Source organism: Eschscholzia californica, unplaced genomic scaffold (genome assembly GCF_041429995.1).
Source record: "Eschscholzia californica isolate CP2 unplaced genomic scaffold, dmEscCali1.0.p SCAF_4, whole genome shotgun sequence".
In the NCBI taxonomy this organism is placed as follows: Eukaryota; Viridiplantae; Streptophyta; class Magnoliopsida; order Ranunculales; family Papaveraceae; genus Eschscholzia; species Eschscholzia californica.
Genome location: NW_028238461.1, coordinates 32,074,432 through 32,087,661, shown reverse-complemented (window position 1 = coordinate 32,087,661; position 13,230 = coordinate 32,074,432). Strand labels below are relative to the sequence as shown.

General features: G+C 35.9%; 1 pseudogene; it reads right to left on the bottom strand.

The window, feature by feature from the left end:
* Nucleotides 1-12,231: 12,231 nt before the first annotated feature.
* Nucleotides 12,232-13,021, bottom strand: LOC147544154 (uncharacterized; annotated as a pseudogene).
* Between the last annotated feature and the right edge of the window lie 209 nt (nucleotides 13,022-13,230).

Here is a 13,230-nt window from a genome sequence, read left to right as displayed (position 1 = left end):
GACCCCTTTGCTATAATCGACTTGCTATTTGAACTTCTTTTTTCAGTCTTGCACTTTGGACACTCTTTTGACGGAATATTTTGGAAATATTCTGTCTCGAAAGTTACACTTAAAAATATTCTGTCTCGACCCTCACATAATTAATATTGCATTTTAGACCTCTAACTTGATTGCAATTGTCATTCTTGGTGGCTCTCTCTCTCTAAATTTGGTACAATAGAACCACCCACAACTTCATTGCTTATCTTATCCACTCTTTGGACGTTGGTTTCGTTCAGTCATTCATCACATGATTTCGTTTCTGTGTTAGTGGTGGTGGTGATCTATGTTCACAACATAACGATGATCAAATTAAACCTAAAAATACCTGAAACTTTGATCATCAAAGTAGATCCTCGCGTTTCTGTGTTAGTGGTGGTGGTGATCTATGTTCACAACCTAAAAAGACGATGATTGATCCAATACCTAATCATTTTTTAATCAAGAATTGTGATGAAACTGGTGATCATGGAATTGGTTGTGAATGGAAGACCTCATCATGTTCTCTTGAATCTAAACTTGGGGATCGTAAAATAGCTGCTTCATTTGGTAGTGAAGCTTTACAAAGAATCAAAGAGAAATTTGTTGATGGATTATAATTAGATGGGTTTGGTGATGAATTAATTTTAGGGCCATGTTGTGAAATGCCTGTTGGATGTATTCAAACTCCTGTAGTGATTGCCAGTCCTTTATTGGTTAATGGTGTTGAACGTTGCGTTCCTATTGGTGACAATTGAGGGTTGTTTGGTGGGTAGACTAATTACTAATAGTGGATGCAAATCTTGGTAATCAACTCTCTCTAGATATCTTCTTTCTCTCTCTAGGTTGAACAATAATGTGTTCATGTTTCACGGGGAATACTTTGTTGGGACTAGGTGGGAAGGGTTGGTTTCCATTACTGAAACCATGAAGGAGAAGGAGAAGAAGGGTAAAATGGTCTAAAGTATTTTAGAACAATTATGTTTAACACTTTTTTTCGAGAAAGGGAGTCCAAAGTCAACTCTAGAAAAAGGGAGTCCAAACAACAAGTCAATTATAAGAAAGGGGGTCCAAACATCAAATCTCTTTTTAAGGTCTGTTATTCGTTAAAACCTTTTACTAGATCGTTTTTGTTCCGGCCCCCCCCAAAGATCTCAAAACTTTTAAGAGGGCTGGCCCTTAAATGTTTACGAATGGTTGAGATTAAAACGAAAGTATATTATTTTAAAGATTAGTAGTTGTTTACTCTTATGTAAATACAAGAAGATAGAAAAAGTGAAAGTGTAGTTTTTTTTTCTCTCTCTCTTTATATATATATCCTATGTAAAAATGAGACATAGAAAATAATCAGATCTACTTTTATATGTCACATTATTCTAAAGTAAACACGAGATGACATAGAAAAATAAAATCAAATATTTTGCGTTTTTAGTCCGTAAAATACGATAATAACTACTAAAATTCGACATAAGAAGTAAAAATAGTCATATATTCGACATAACTAGACGACTCTGTCGTTCCACTTCTTTCAGCAATATTATCTCTCCAATCACCAGCTTGTTGTTTTTGTTGCTCTTGAGTTTGCAATTCTTCATCATAATCTTCATTCAGGGCACACTCATCAGTTTCTTCTTCATCTTGAGCAATTCGTCTGAGCTACATTCTCTTCGAATAAAGTTGTGCAATCCTGCATATGCTAAAACTAATTGTGCTTGTGATTTAAATGAAAATGGCAGAGCATTGATGAAAATTTTGAATCTAGCTTTAAATATACCGAATATTCTTTCCACCGCAGTTCTTAACGAAAATGACGATGATTAAATAATTCTTCTTTAGTTTCTTTAGTTAAGATAGGCAATTGAATTTTTTATTGGTACCATAGATGGAGTATATGTACTGTCAATTGCTCCAACACAATCCTGTTTTTCATACATAAAATGATTAATGTAGTTGAATACAAATAAAATATAAAATTGAATTGAATTTAATCATAAAAAAAAAATTATATTACCAAAAAATAACGATTAAAGCGATCATCTGTTAGGATCTTCAATGAGGTGGTTGTTGGAGTTTTTTCCATTAACTCCGAAGCTATTAAAGTAACGATTTATAGGAAGTTCATGCTTGTACAAAATTTGGATCTATCAAGTCTTTCCCTAGTTATAAAGTAAGTATTATTCTGGCCAACCGTTACGAGAAACATACCAAGCATCTCTTCCATATTGAGATAGTGTGTGTGTGCTCTAATAATGACTTTTCCTTTAAAATACGACATAACTTGAGAAATGTATCTGGATACATCCTATAAATCTCACGAAATTTATCAAGCTGATCATCCAATTTGCTTTGCATGTAAATGAATACTTTACCAGTGATTGACTTTCTTAGAGCATTAAGTTTACGTACATGGATATTGTAACAAGTTTTGTTCCTTCCATCTTCATTGAGTAGTCCACATCAGGAATATCATAAAGTGATGACAATCATTTGCACTTTTTGTAGTCTGAACTAGTTCTTCAAGACTCAAAGCCATTCATTCGCTAACATCATCATGATGTGTCCTTGCTCGTTTCCGTTATGAGGTAGTTTTCTTCTATTTGGTTGTTGGGATCTACAAGTCTTGTCGTTCGCGGTTAGAGGGTCGTTAGGTTCGTCATAGTTAGTCTCACTGAAAAAGAGTCCAAGTCAACATCAAAATTGTCTACATTAATTCCTTGTAAACCTTCTGTTGATGCTTCACATGCTATCTCCAACAGCATAAGACCCATAAAAAGTTGTGCACCAATCGTTGTATTCTGAAATTTTTTCATTCTGGTAATCCCTAGCATCAGGGTGTTTCTGCAATAAACTACTCGAATTAATATTTAAATAGGTAATATTTTTTCTATTTATGAAGTTAATTTGTTGTTTACCTAAAAATAATCATCCCAAACTTCTTGTGGAGTGGTGATCTTACCCGTACTTTCATCCCAACCAAACCCGGAGCATGAAGCCATTAAGTCTCTAATTTGTTTATACTTGCTTTTCTATTTCTTAATTTTACTACTTACATGTTCCAATGTTTATTCCCATTGCACTTTTGATTTAGAGTTGGAATAAACTTGTTCATAGTAGTTCTTTGAAAGCGAACCATCTTTACCGCATTTACCACTATACACGGTTTCAACAACAAGTTGAAGTAGAAACTCATTCTCAGTTGAATTCCATTTCATAATTTTTTTTCTCTGAATTCATCTAATCAAAACAAATTGAAAGTGGACAACATTTATATCCACATTGATCATAAAAATATGATCATACTAAGTATGAAACAAATATCTCAAAAAAAAAAAAATATGAAACAAATATCAAGCGTTCAATTCGTACATAATATAACCTCTCCTTTTTACAATAGTAATTAAATACCTAACTTATGTTGTTTTTCGTAGACTTTACTCTTCCAGTAGTAAAATAATTCTAACATAACATAACATCATTAAATACCTACCTACTGTTTTACTATTCTTGTCAACAAAAAACAGTTGAAAAAAAAGTAACAGTGTTCACCCTTCACTATTAATTCCATGTCCACCTAACTTACTGTTGTACACAATATACAAAACTGTTTTACATAGAGAAAGAAGTAGGGCTTTAATGGGTGTGAGTTAATCATTATATCTCTAACTTACTTTATGCCTTTAGACTAACTTATTAAATATTGATGTCTCACCATAACAGATAAAGATATGTTATCTCTAGTCTAATCTAGACTATTCTAGGATGATGAACCTAACCTATTAAACATAAAAGAAAAAGTATAGAATACCTGGTTTGTAGCTTGAAGAGAGGGATAAAGAGATAGTGTTCTGATTAATTCGATCAATACTCAACAACCCTTTGAGAAGATGTAGTTTTCTTTTTATATCGAGAAATAGGGTCCTGGTTGTGGGTAGGGTCTTGGTTGTGGGTTTTGATTGTTTCAACCCTATAATTTCTATGAACATCCACATTAATTAGCACTTCAAAGTTTCACCTAAATAGGTGGATCTTTTAATTAGGCAAAAATACAAGTAAAAACGTCTCCAAAAGATCTAAGACAGATTTTTGACTAAAAGATCTGAATGACCCGTAAAAATCGAATAACACGTCCCATAAAAGTTCTTAAAAAAGGTTCTAAACCAATAACACTGACTTTTAAAGATCTTAAGAAAGGTTCTGAACAAATAACACGTCCCATAAAAGTTCTTAAAAAAGGTTCTAAACCAATAACACTGACTTTTAAAGATCTTAAGAAAGGTTCTGAACAAATAACACTAACTTTTAAAGTTCCTAAAAAAATGTTCTAAACCAATAACACCGATTTTTAATGTTCTTAAAAAAAAGCTCTAAACCAATAACAATGAACTTCAAAGATCTTAAGAACTTTGAAGATCTAATAAAAGGCCCGAACGAATAACCCCCACTAATAGACCAGTACGGCCGCACCGTTAGGGCGCCCGACATAATTTTTAAACACGCCATCCATGTAAGCTTCGCCAAACTAGGAGGCCCCGTCACCACGCCAGCCTCATTTCTCAAAGGAAAAATAAGTTGGAAGTCCAATTTTTGGGATAAATTCAAACTCAATCCAGCAAAGACAAAAATTAGGAAACATGTTCAAATGTCAGAGAAAGCACACCTTTTCTTTTTCTTCCCCTCTTGCCTTTGGACGGGACATTCAACATCTTCTCATCTTTTCTAACTAAAGGCTTGCTTCAAAATTAAATTCATGTCCAATCATGATATCCAAATCAGAGCATAACCCTAAAAAAAATTCTATTTTCCCGCTAAATCTGGAATATTTTCATTTTCTTTCTCTCTTTAAAACATTTCGATCGTATCTTCTTCATTTCTCTCTCAAATTTGGTTCTGTGGCGACATTATTTCCGAAAAATTGGCTGAAATATTTCGATCCAACCCATTATTCTGTTTTAATTCCTTCATCTTTCTTTTTTGGGTTAATTCCGTTTTGGCACCCAATTGTTGACCAACTCACCGTTTTGGCCCCCAATTATGTCCAATAGTTTGTTTTGGCCCCAATTTCCTGTTTACCCCCCAAACATTTTTCTAAACCTCCCAATTTTACCCTCATGGTAATTCTGTAATTTAAATCATTTGTTTTTCTCTTTGTCCACCTCACCTCAAATTTCCACATCAGAGTTCGCCGATAAATGTCGTCAGAGAAGGTCACTGACCAACGACTTTTTTCGGCGACCTTTAATTTTTTTTTTATCTTCTTCCCCAACCTCCTTTCTCTATCTATCTTTTACCGCCGACCACCACATAGCTGCTGGTCAACCAAATACCGCCGGAAAATTCCAGCCCAACCAAATCCCAATACTTACCAGTCAAACAAATCAATACCCAACAGATGCCCTTCAGCTTCATGTTGTAAGCTTGAAGCCTCTCAAAAGTGGTTTTGAGGTTAGGTATAAGGTTTTCGCGGACCTTGCTTTTTACAATCATGTCATCCACGTAGCACTCAACTGATGGGCCTAGAAGGTTACCCTAAATAGGTCTACACCCGCAAGTGCACGGGTGTCAAGTTGTAATAATTTCCGGTAAGACCGGTTCGTTCCTCAGAGACTAAGTGAAACCTATTCTAAGACTTGGAAGTAACTTGGTTTTTGGTTTTGATGAGGTTTTGGACATAAAATAAAATAAATAAAATATTAAAATAAAATTGCGAAAAGAAAATAATTACAAATGATACAAGGAACTCAAATGGGGGAGAGCCTAGGGTTTTCTGAATCCGTCTTCCTAACAATTCTAACGACAAATTAATTTGGTCTAATTCGATTGTTCTTTGTATAACTCAGGTTTTCAGTCCATGGATGGTCTAAAAACCCGGAAGATATTATCGTTAAAATAATAAAAACTGTAATAAATTAATCATTAGAATAATTATTGAAACTTCATCTAAAACCCTAGATAGAAAATTAGTTACTCATAAACATTAAATAAAAGAAATTGGAAAATAAAGTAAAGAGAGGGAGAAGAAAACTTAACTTTTTCGCTATTTCAGAACCAAACAGGGCCTTAGGGAAAGATTTTCCTTCTGTTTTCCCAAAATTCTGCCAAACAGACCCTTTAGGGAAAATTATTTTCTCATCTTCCCAGAAACGATTTCCAGGTGAGAAAATAATTTTCCTTCTCTGGTTTTTCTCTTTCCTTCTCTGTTTTCTCTTTCTTTCTCTTTCTAAACTTTCTCTTTCTCTCTCTAACCAAACAAGCAACACTCTCTTTCTCTCTCTAACAGTAATGATAAAGAAAGAAGAAGCAAAAGATGAAATTAATGGAGTTTATAAATAATTCAATCTCTTTCTCTCTCTACAAACAATAGCTTTCTCTCTCTCTTATTTCAATATAAACCTCTCTCTGTCACTAAGAGAAGAATAAAGAAGAAGAATTAAAAGAAAACAGAAAAGAAAACTCTTTCTCTCACTTTCTCTCTCTAGCTCTCGATTTCTCACTGTTAATGGCCGACTGCTCCCTTTCTTTCTAAACCTTCTTTTCTTCCTGTCTCTCTAGCCGTCTCTCTCTCTCTCTGATTTTTCTATAGGTCGAGCTTGAGAGGATCAATCCCCCAAAACCGAGATCCTCCATCAGTTGTTCTTCTCTGTTTTTTTATATTCCATGGTCGATTCCTGTTGTGAGTCATGAGAGCTTTCCAAAACCGAGCCCTTCTTTCCTTTCTCTCTTTCTCGAAAATCTGATCACCACGCAACAAATCGAGCTCACTTTCCATCTCTGTTTTCATTCTTCCTTTCTCTCTAACTCTTTCCTTCTCTATAATATCACATTCCCTCTCTCTCTCTTTATTCCTGTTTTTAGTTAGAAGATAAGAGAGGAAAGAGAAGATTGAAAGAGAAGATAAGAGAGAACGAGATTTTCTTAAATCCATACGCATGGTTGCTGATTGAAAATCGTGGGGATGATTCACTGTAACCGGGAGTACTGAACTACTCGCGCGCCTAAGAAGAAAAGCCGTCAGATCCGCCCTCTCGTGTTTTGTCCGTCGGATTATGCGGGCCTATATTAATATCATGTCTCGGGACACACGGTATGAGTACCTACGGTGGGTCCGGTTAATACCCATTGTGCCCACCAGGGTACCGAAAACATCCCTCAGCGTCAGACTGCGTGCCACTTGTCATCTGTATGATTGGTCAACCTTCTTTTAACTCCGGATCTTTGACCTAGTCTATCTTGCTCGTCCGGAATCCGATTTGACTTCCGCTTTCGCCTACGGGTCCGTCTTGAACTCTACTTTCACATGAGCACTAATATTGACCAGAATACCTTTGTCATTAAAATGACCAAAATGCCCCTCGAGTATGTCTTTATCACGATGTTTTCGCATCGAACTCCGTAAATGAGACCTAAGAAAGAAAATCAAACAAATCATCAGAGCAACCGCTCGAACTAGACTAACTAACCCGAGTTAAGAGACTCAAATGAGACATTTTCATGTCTCATCAAACATCCCCAAACTTAGATTTTGCTAGTCCTCGAGCAAAACAGAAAAATAAAACCAAGCCCAGTTCACCATTTTCGTAGGGAATCACGATTGCACTTAGCACGTGCAACAAGCCGTTAAACCTCTAGGTTGCCCTAGAGGACGAGTTTTGTCTCGTGAGGGTTTGCAGTGAATATACCCACAAAATTCAATGTTTCAAAATCCAAAAGGGTCTAAATATGACATGGACTAAAAATGTTAAGCCGATAGAAATTTTTGAAAGTTAATAGAAATGAAATCCAGGTCGGCAAACCATACAAACGCTAAAAATCCCTTCACTAGTAATCAAGATCTCAAGTGCACGTGACCAGCCAATATAAGTATCATTTCGGTTCTGAAAAGACAAGACCTTGATTACCGTCTCGATACATTTCGCCTCGACTACTGCCTCACGGTCATACACTCAAAAATTAAAGTCACTCAGAAATGTTTCACTCAATGTGAGAGTATGAGCATGAAGAAAAACTCAACACATTACAAAAGACGGACTAAATTTTTGGTAAACGACTGATCTCAAAGAAGGAAACAACCACTAATACGGAATGGGGAAGTTAACCAACTCTTCTCACCTAATCAACTATCTAACAATGTTCCCTAGAGGTCAATAGACTATAATGATGATGTGACTAGAACTCCTGAGAACTCGACGTCTTCAAATCTTCAAGAATTACTTCAAGGGATAAACACTTAAACAAAACCACATAAACACATTTTTTCTTTTTCTTTTTCTTTTTTTTCTTTTTTTCTCTTTTTTTTTTTTTTTTTTTTCATAGTACTTTTCTGGTAATCAAACTCAAATACATAAAGAACTTTCTTGACATTATTCTTTCCTTGGGTATAATTCTCTTCATTTTGCTTCATGCCTTATTCTCAGGGTTCTAACATATGGATTTCTATCTTCCTCTAGTTGACACTGTTTTCACGTTTCTCAGACTACAAGAGAAGGTTTGCTTCCTGAGGACATCCCTAGTGGTTGTAAAATTTTGAACTCAGGAGATCAAATGAGTTCTTCTTTCAATATTGCGAGGTTGAGTAGCTCTTCATTCTACTCAGAATTAGCTCAGAAGAGATCACTCAAAACAACAAGAAAGGCCCAGAATCTCACATGGGTTAAGTCTCCACTAATGATCGATTAAGTTCTCTCAGAAAAGTCTACTCTTTACCTATCTAACACTCACATGGCTAGTGCACAGACAACTTCAAGACTCGAAATTCGTGGAAAAACCTTTAGCAAAAGCATGGTACGACCAACTAGACTCTTAACTATTAACAAACAAAAACAACTAGACTCACTTTTTCAATCCAAAAATTAAAAATTTTGAAAAATTTTAAACCCTTTTGAATTTTTGAAATAAGGACTTAGCAAAAAATTCAATCCCCTATCCCCAAACTTAAACCGAACATTGTCCTCAATGTTCTGAAGACTATGCAAAAAAATAACAGGGTGAAGGGAGAGATATTACCCGGTTCAGCGTCCTCTGCATGGGTTGCCTCCCAGAAAGCGCTAAGTTTAACGTCTTCAGCCAGACGAAACAGATGATTCGAAAAATGGAAAAGATTATACCTACTGGATTACAGAAGCGTAACTAACTGTAAACCAATAATCGATACATCTGTGGGTCCACCCAAAACACAAAGTTTTCAGTGAACAATAGTCTCACATTTTTGTAAATTACTGATAGTGCATGTGAGACTATCAGAAAAGAAAGGCAATCCCCAAACTTAGACGACAATAAGGTCGTTAAGTTTGGCACCGCACTAGAGAGAGTACAGACCGGATAGAATGGGTCTTCATATGGATGATCGACAGAGGGAGTGAGTGTTTCAAAATCACTACATGGTTTCGAGGGACAAAATACAAAGCAATCTAGATGACTATCAATGCCACCCGGACTTAAACTAGGGTTCTCTAAAACAGGTATTTCGGGTTCCTTCAATGGAGAAACCCTACTATCAGACTCACAGCCCCTAGAAGTCGGTTTAGATAAACCTTCTATACTCTTTTTGATAGCGATGTACTCAGGGTCCTTAAAGAATTCTATATCCTCACCAAAGTCAAGCGAGACAATGGTCTCATTTAACACATTTATCAACCATGATTCATCGTCCTTAAGCGAGTCAGACGACTTCAAATCAACAACCTCTTCATGATGGGACCACGATCTATCCATCTCTCTTTCAAAATTTTGTTTTTTTTTTTTTTTTTTTTTTTTTTTTTTTTTTTTTTGAAATCGAAAACCGAGGAAGCACCACGAAGATCCTATAGAAAAGTACCCACTAACAGGGGATTCGTGGGTGATTAGAAAAATTACCTCCCGTTCAAGACGGGCGACGACCTTTGTAGACGACCCGGGCCACTCTTCCCTCAAGTGTTCGAACCCGAGGCTTCATTTGATTTTCGGTTACAATTTAAAAAAGCCCTCCAATTTAGGGTCAAAACAAAAGAAAGTACTAAAAAGTCTAAGTCTCTCTCTCACCAAAATAAATACAAAAAAAAATAAAAATAAAAACAGTAAATTTCTTCTTTTGAGGTCCTCCTCCTTGTTTGCGCCTTCTCTTCAGCTCCTTAGTGTTCTGCACACCAAAAACAGAGAAGCAAGTCAAAGTATCCAAAATTCAAAACTTACCAAAAATAAAAACTTTCCAAAATTAGAATAAATTTAAAACATAGTCCCCGGCAGCGGCGCCAAAAACTTGATGGGCCTAGAAGGTTACCCTAAATAGGTCTACACCCGCAAGTGCACGGGTGTCAAGTTGTAATAATTTCCGGTAAGACCGGTTCGTTCCTCAGAGACTAAGTGAAACCTATTCTAAGACTTGGAAGTAACTTGGTTTTTGGTTTTGATGAGGTTTTGGACATAAAATAAAATAAATAAAATATTAAAATAAAATTGCGAAAAGAAAATAATTACAAATGATACAAGGAACTCAAATGGGGGAGAGCCTAGGGTTTTCTGAATCCGTCTTCCTAACAATTCTAACGACAAATTAATTTGGTCTAATTCGATTGTTCTTTGTATAACTCAGGTTTTCAGTCCATGGATGGTCTAAAAACCCGGAAGATATTATCGTTAAAATAATAAAAACTGTAATAAATTAATCATTAGAATAATTATTGAAACTTCATCTAAAACCCTAGATAGAAAATTAGTTACTCATAAACATTAAATAAAAGAAATTGGAAAATAAAGTAAAGAGAGGGAGAAGAAAACTTAACTTTTTCGCTATTTCAGAACCAAACAGGGCCTTAGGGAAAGATTTTCCTTCTGTTTTCCCAAAATTCTGCCAAACAGACCCTTTAGGGAAAATTATTTTCTCATCTTCCCAGAAACGATTTCCAGGTGAGAAAATAATTTTCCTTCTCTGGTTTTTCTCTTTCCTTCTCTGTTTTCTCTTTCTTTCTCTTTCTAAACTTTCTCTTTCTCTCTCTAACCAAACAAGCAACACTCTCTTTCTCTCTCTAACAGTAATGATAAAGAAAGAAGAAGCAAAAGATGAAATTAATGGAGTTTATAAATAATTCAATCTCTTTCTCTCTCTACAAACAATAGCTTTCTCTCTCTCTTATTTCAATATAAACCTCTCTCTGTCACTAAGAGAAGAATAAAGAAGAAGAATTAAAAGAAAACAGAAAAGAAAACTCTTTCTCTCACTTTCTCTCTCTAGCTCTCGATTTCTCACTGTTAATGGCCGACTGCTCCCTTTCTTTCTAAACCTTCTTTTCTTCCTGTCTCTCTAGCCGTCTCTCTCTCTTTCTGATTTTTCTATAGGTCGAGCTTGAGAGGATCAATCCCCCAAAACCGAGATCCTCCATCAGTTGTTCTTCTCTGTTTTTTTATATTCCATGGTCGATTCCTGTTGTGAGTCATGAGAGCTTTCCAAAACCGAGCCCTTCTTTCCTTTCTCTCTCTCTCGAAAATCTGATCACCACGCAACAAATCGAGCTCACTTTCCATCTCTGTTTTCATTCTTCCTTTCTCTCTAACTCTTTCCTTCTCTATAATATCACATTCCCTCTCTCTCTCTTTATTCCTGTTTTTAGTTAGAAGATAAGAGAGGAAAGAGAAGATTGAAAGAGAAGATAAGAGAGAACGAGATTTTCTTAAATCCATACGCATGGTTGCTGATTGAAAATCGTGGGGATGATTCACTGTAACCGGGAGTACTGAACTACTCGCGCGCCTAAGAAGAAAAGCCGTCAGATCCGCCCTCTCGTGTTTTGTCCGTCGGATTATGCGGGCCTATATTAATATCATGTCTCGGGACACACGGTATGAGTACCTACGGTGGGTCCGGTTAATACCCATTGTGCCCACCAGGGTACCGAAAACATCCCTCAGCGTCAGACTGCGTGCCACTTGTCATCTGTATGATTGGTCAACCTTCTTTTAACTCCGGATCTTTGACCTAGTCTATCTTGCTCGTCCGGAATCCGATTTGACTTCCGCTTTCGCCTACGGGTCCGTCTTGAACTCTACTTTCACATGAGCACTAATATTGACCAGAATACCTTTGTCATTAAAATGACCAAAATGCCCCTCGAGTATGTCTTTATCACGATGTTTTCGCATCGAACTCCGTAAATGAGACCTAAGAAAGAAAATCAAACAAATCATCAGAGCAACCGCTCGAACTAGACTAACTAACCCGAGTTAAGAGACTCAAATGAGACATTTTCATGTCTCATCATCAACCGTTTTTTCCGAGCTGATTTCCGAATGTTTCATGTTAAAAAACTCTGCAGCAATGGTATGTGTGTGTCCTTCCCGCCAATCATTTAGATGATAGTGTTGACCTCTGTATGGGGCAAGAAATCCTTCACTATTAGGATATTCAACATCAACGAGGTAGTAACAACCTAATAAAAAAGTTACAAGTTATAATTTTTATTTAAGGTGAGAAAAAAGACACAAGAATAATGCGTGAAACCATATGGTTATACCATGAAGAACTTTCAATCCGTTTCTCCTAAGTAAGGCGTCCCTTAGAACTCGAGAATCCGCTGCTGATCCCTCCCAACCAGCTAAAATGTAAATGAATTGCATATCTTGAGAACACACTCCTAATACATTGGTAGCAATATCACTCTTTCTTGTACGTTATTGAAGTTTGTCATTTTCTGCCACATTAATTCTTGTGTACGTACCGTCTAGAGCTCACATACAATTCTACATCAATGTTAATTACTTATCCGATTAAGACGTATTTCTAACTTAATATAACCTAAAAGAACCTTATTACTCAAAACATAGATAATATGTATACCTTGAACCATTTACATTTTGAATCAGTTGAATTCTCAGAGACAGTTTGCGATTTTTTCAGCAAAACTGATTGCAACCGAATTACCCCATTTAACACAGCATTGAAACATCTACTAATTTATTCTCCACAACAAAAAAGTCTTATTTTTATTGTTCTATTCTTCACATGGTGGGCAAGTATATGCAAAAATATCGCAACCATCTCCTCACACAAACCTTACTTGTGTCATTTACTTTACCAATAATGCACAACATTTTACCCAAAATGGTAAAAGTTTTTCTGTCCATCCAAAATTGTTCTCTGTATACTAAATCACTATCTCAAACCATTCTATATATGTTCTATCTACGTAATTTATTCGTAAAAGTCGATGATGACTTTAATATGTAAGACCTATAGTAGTGTTCGAT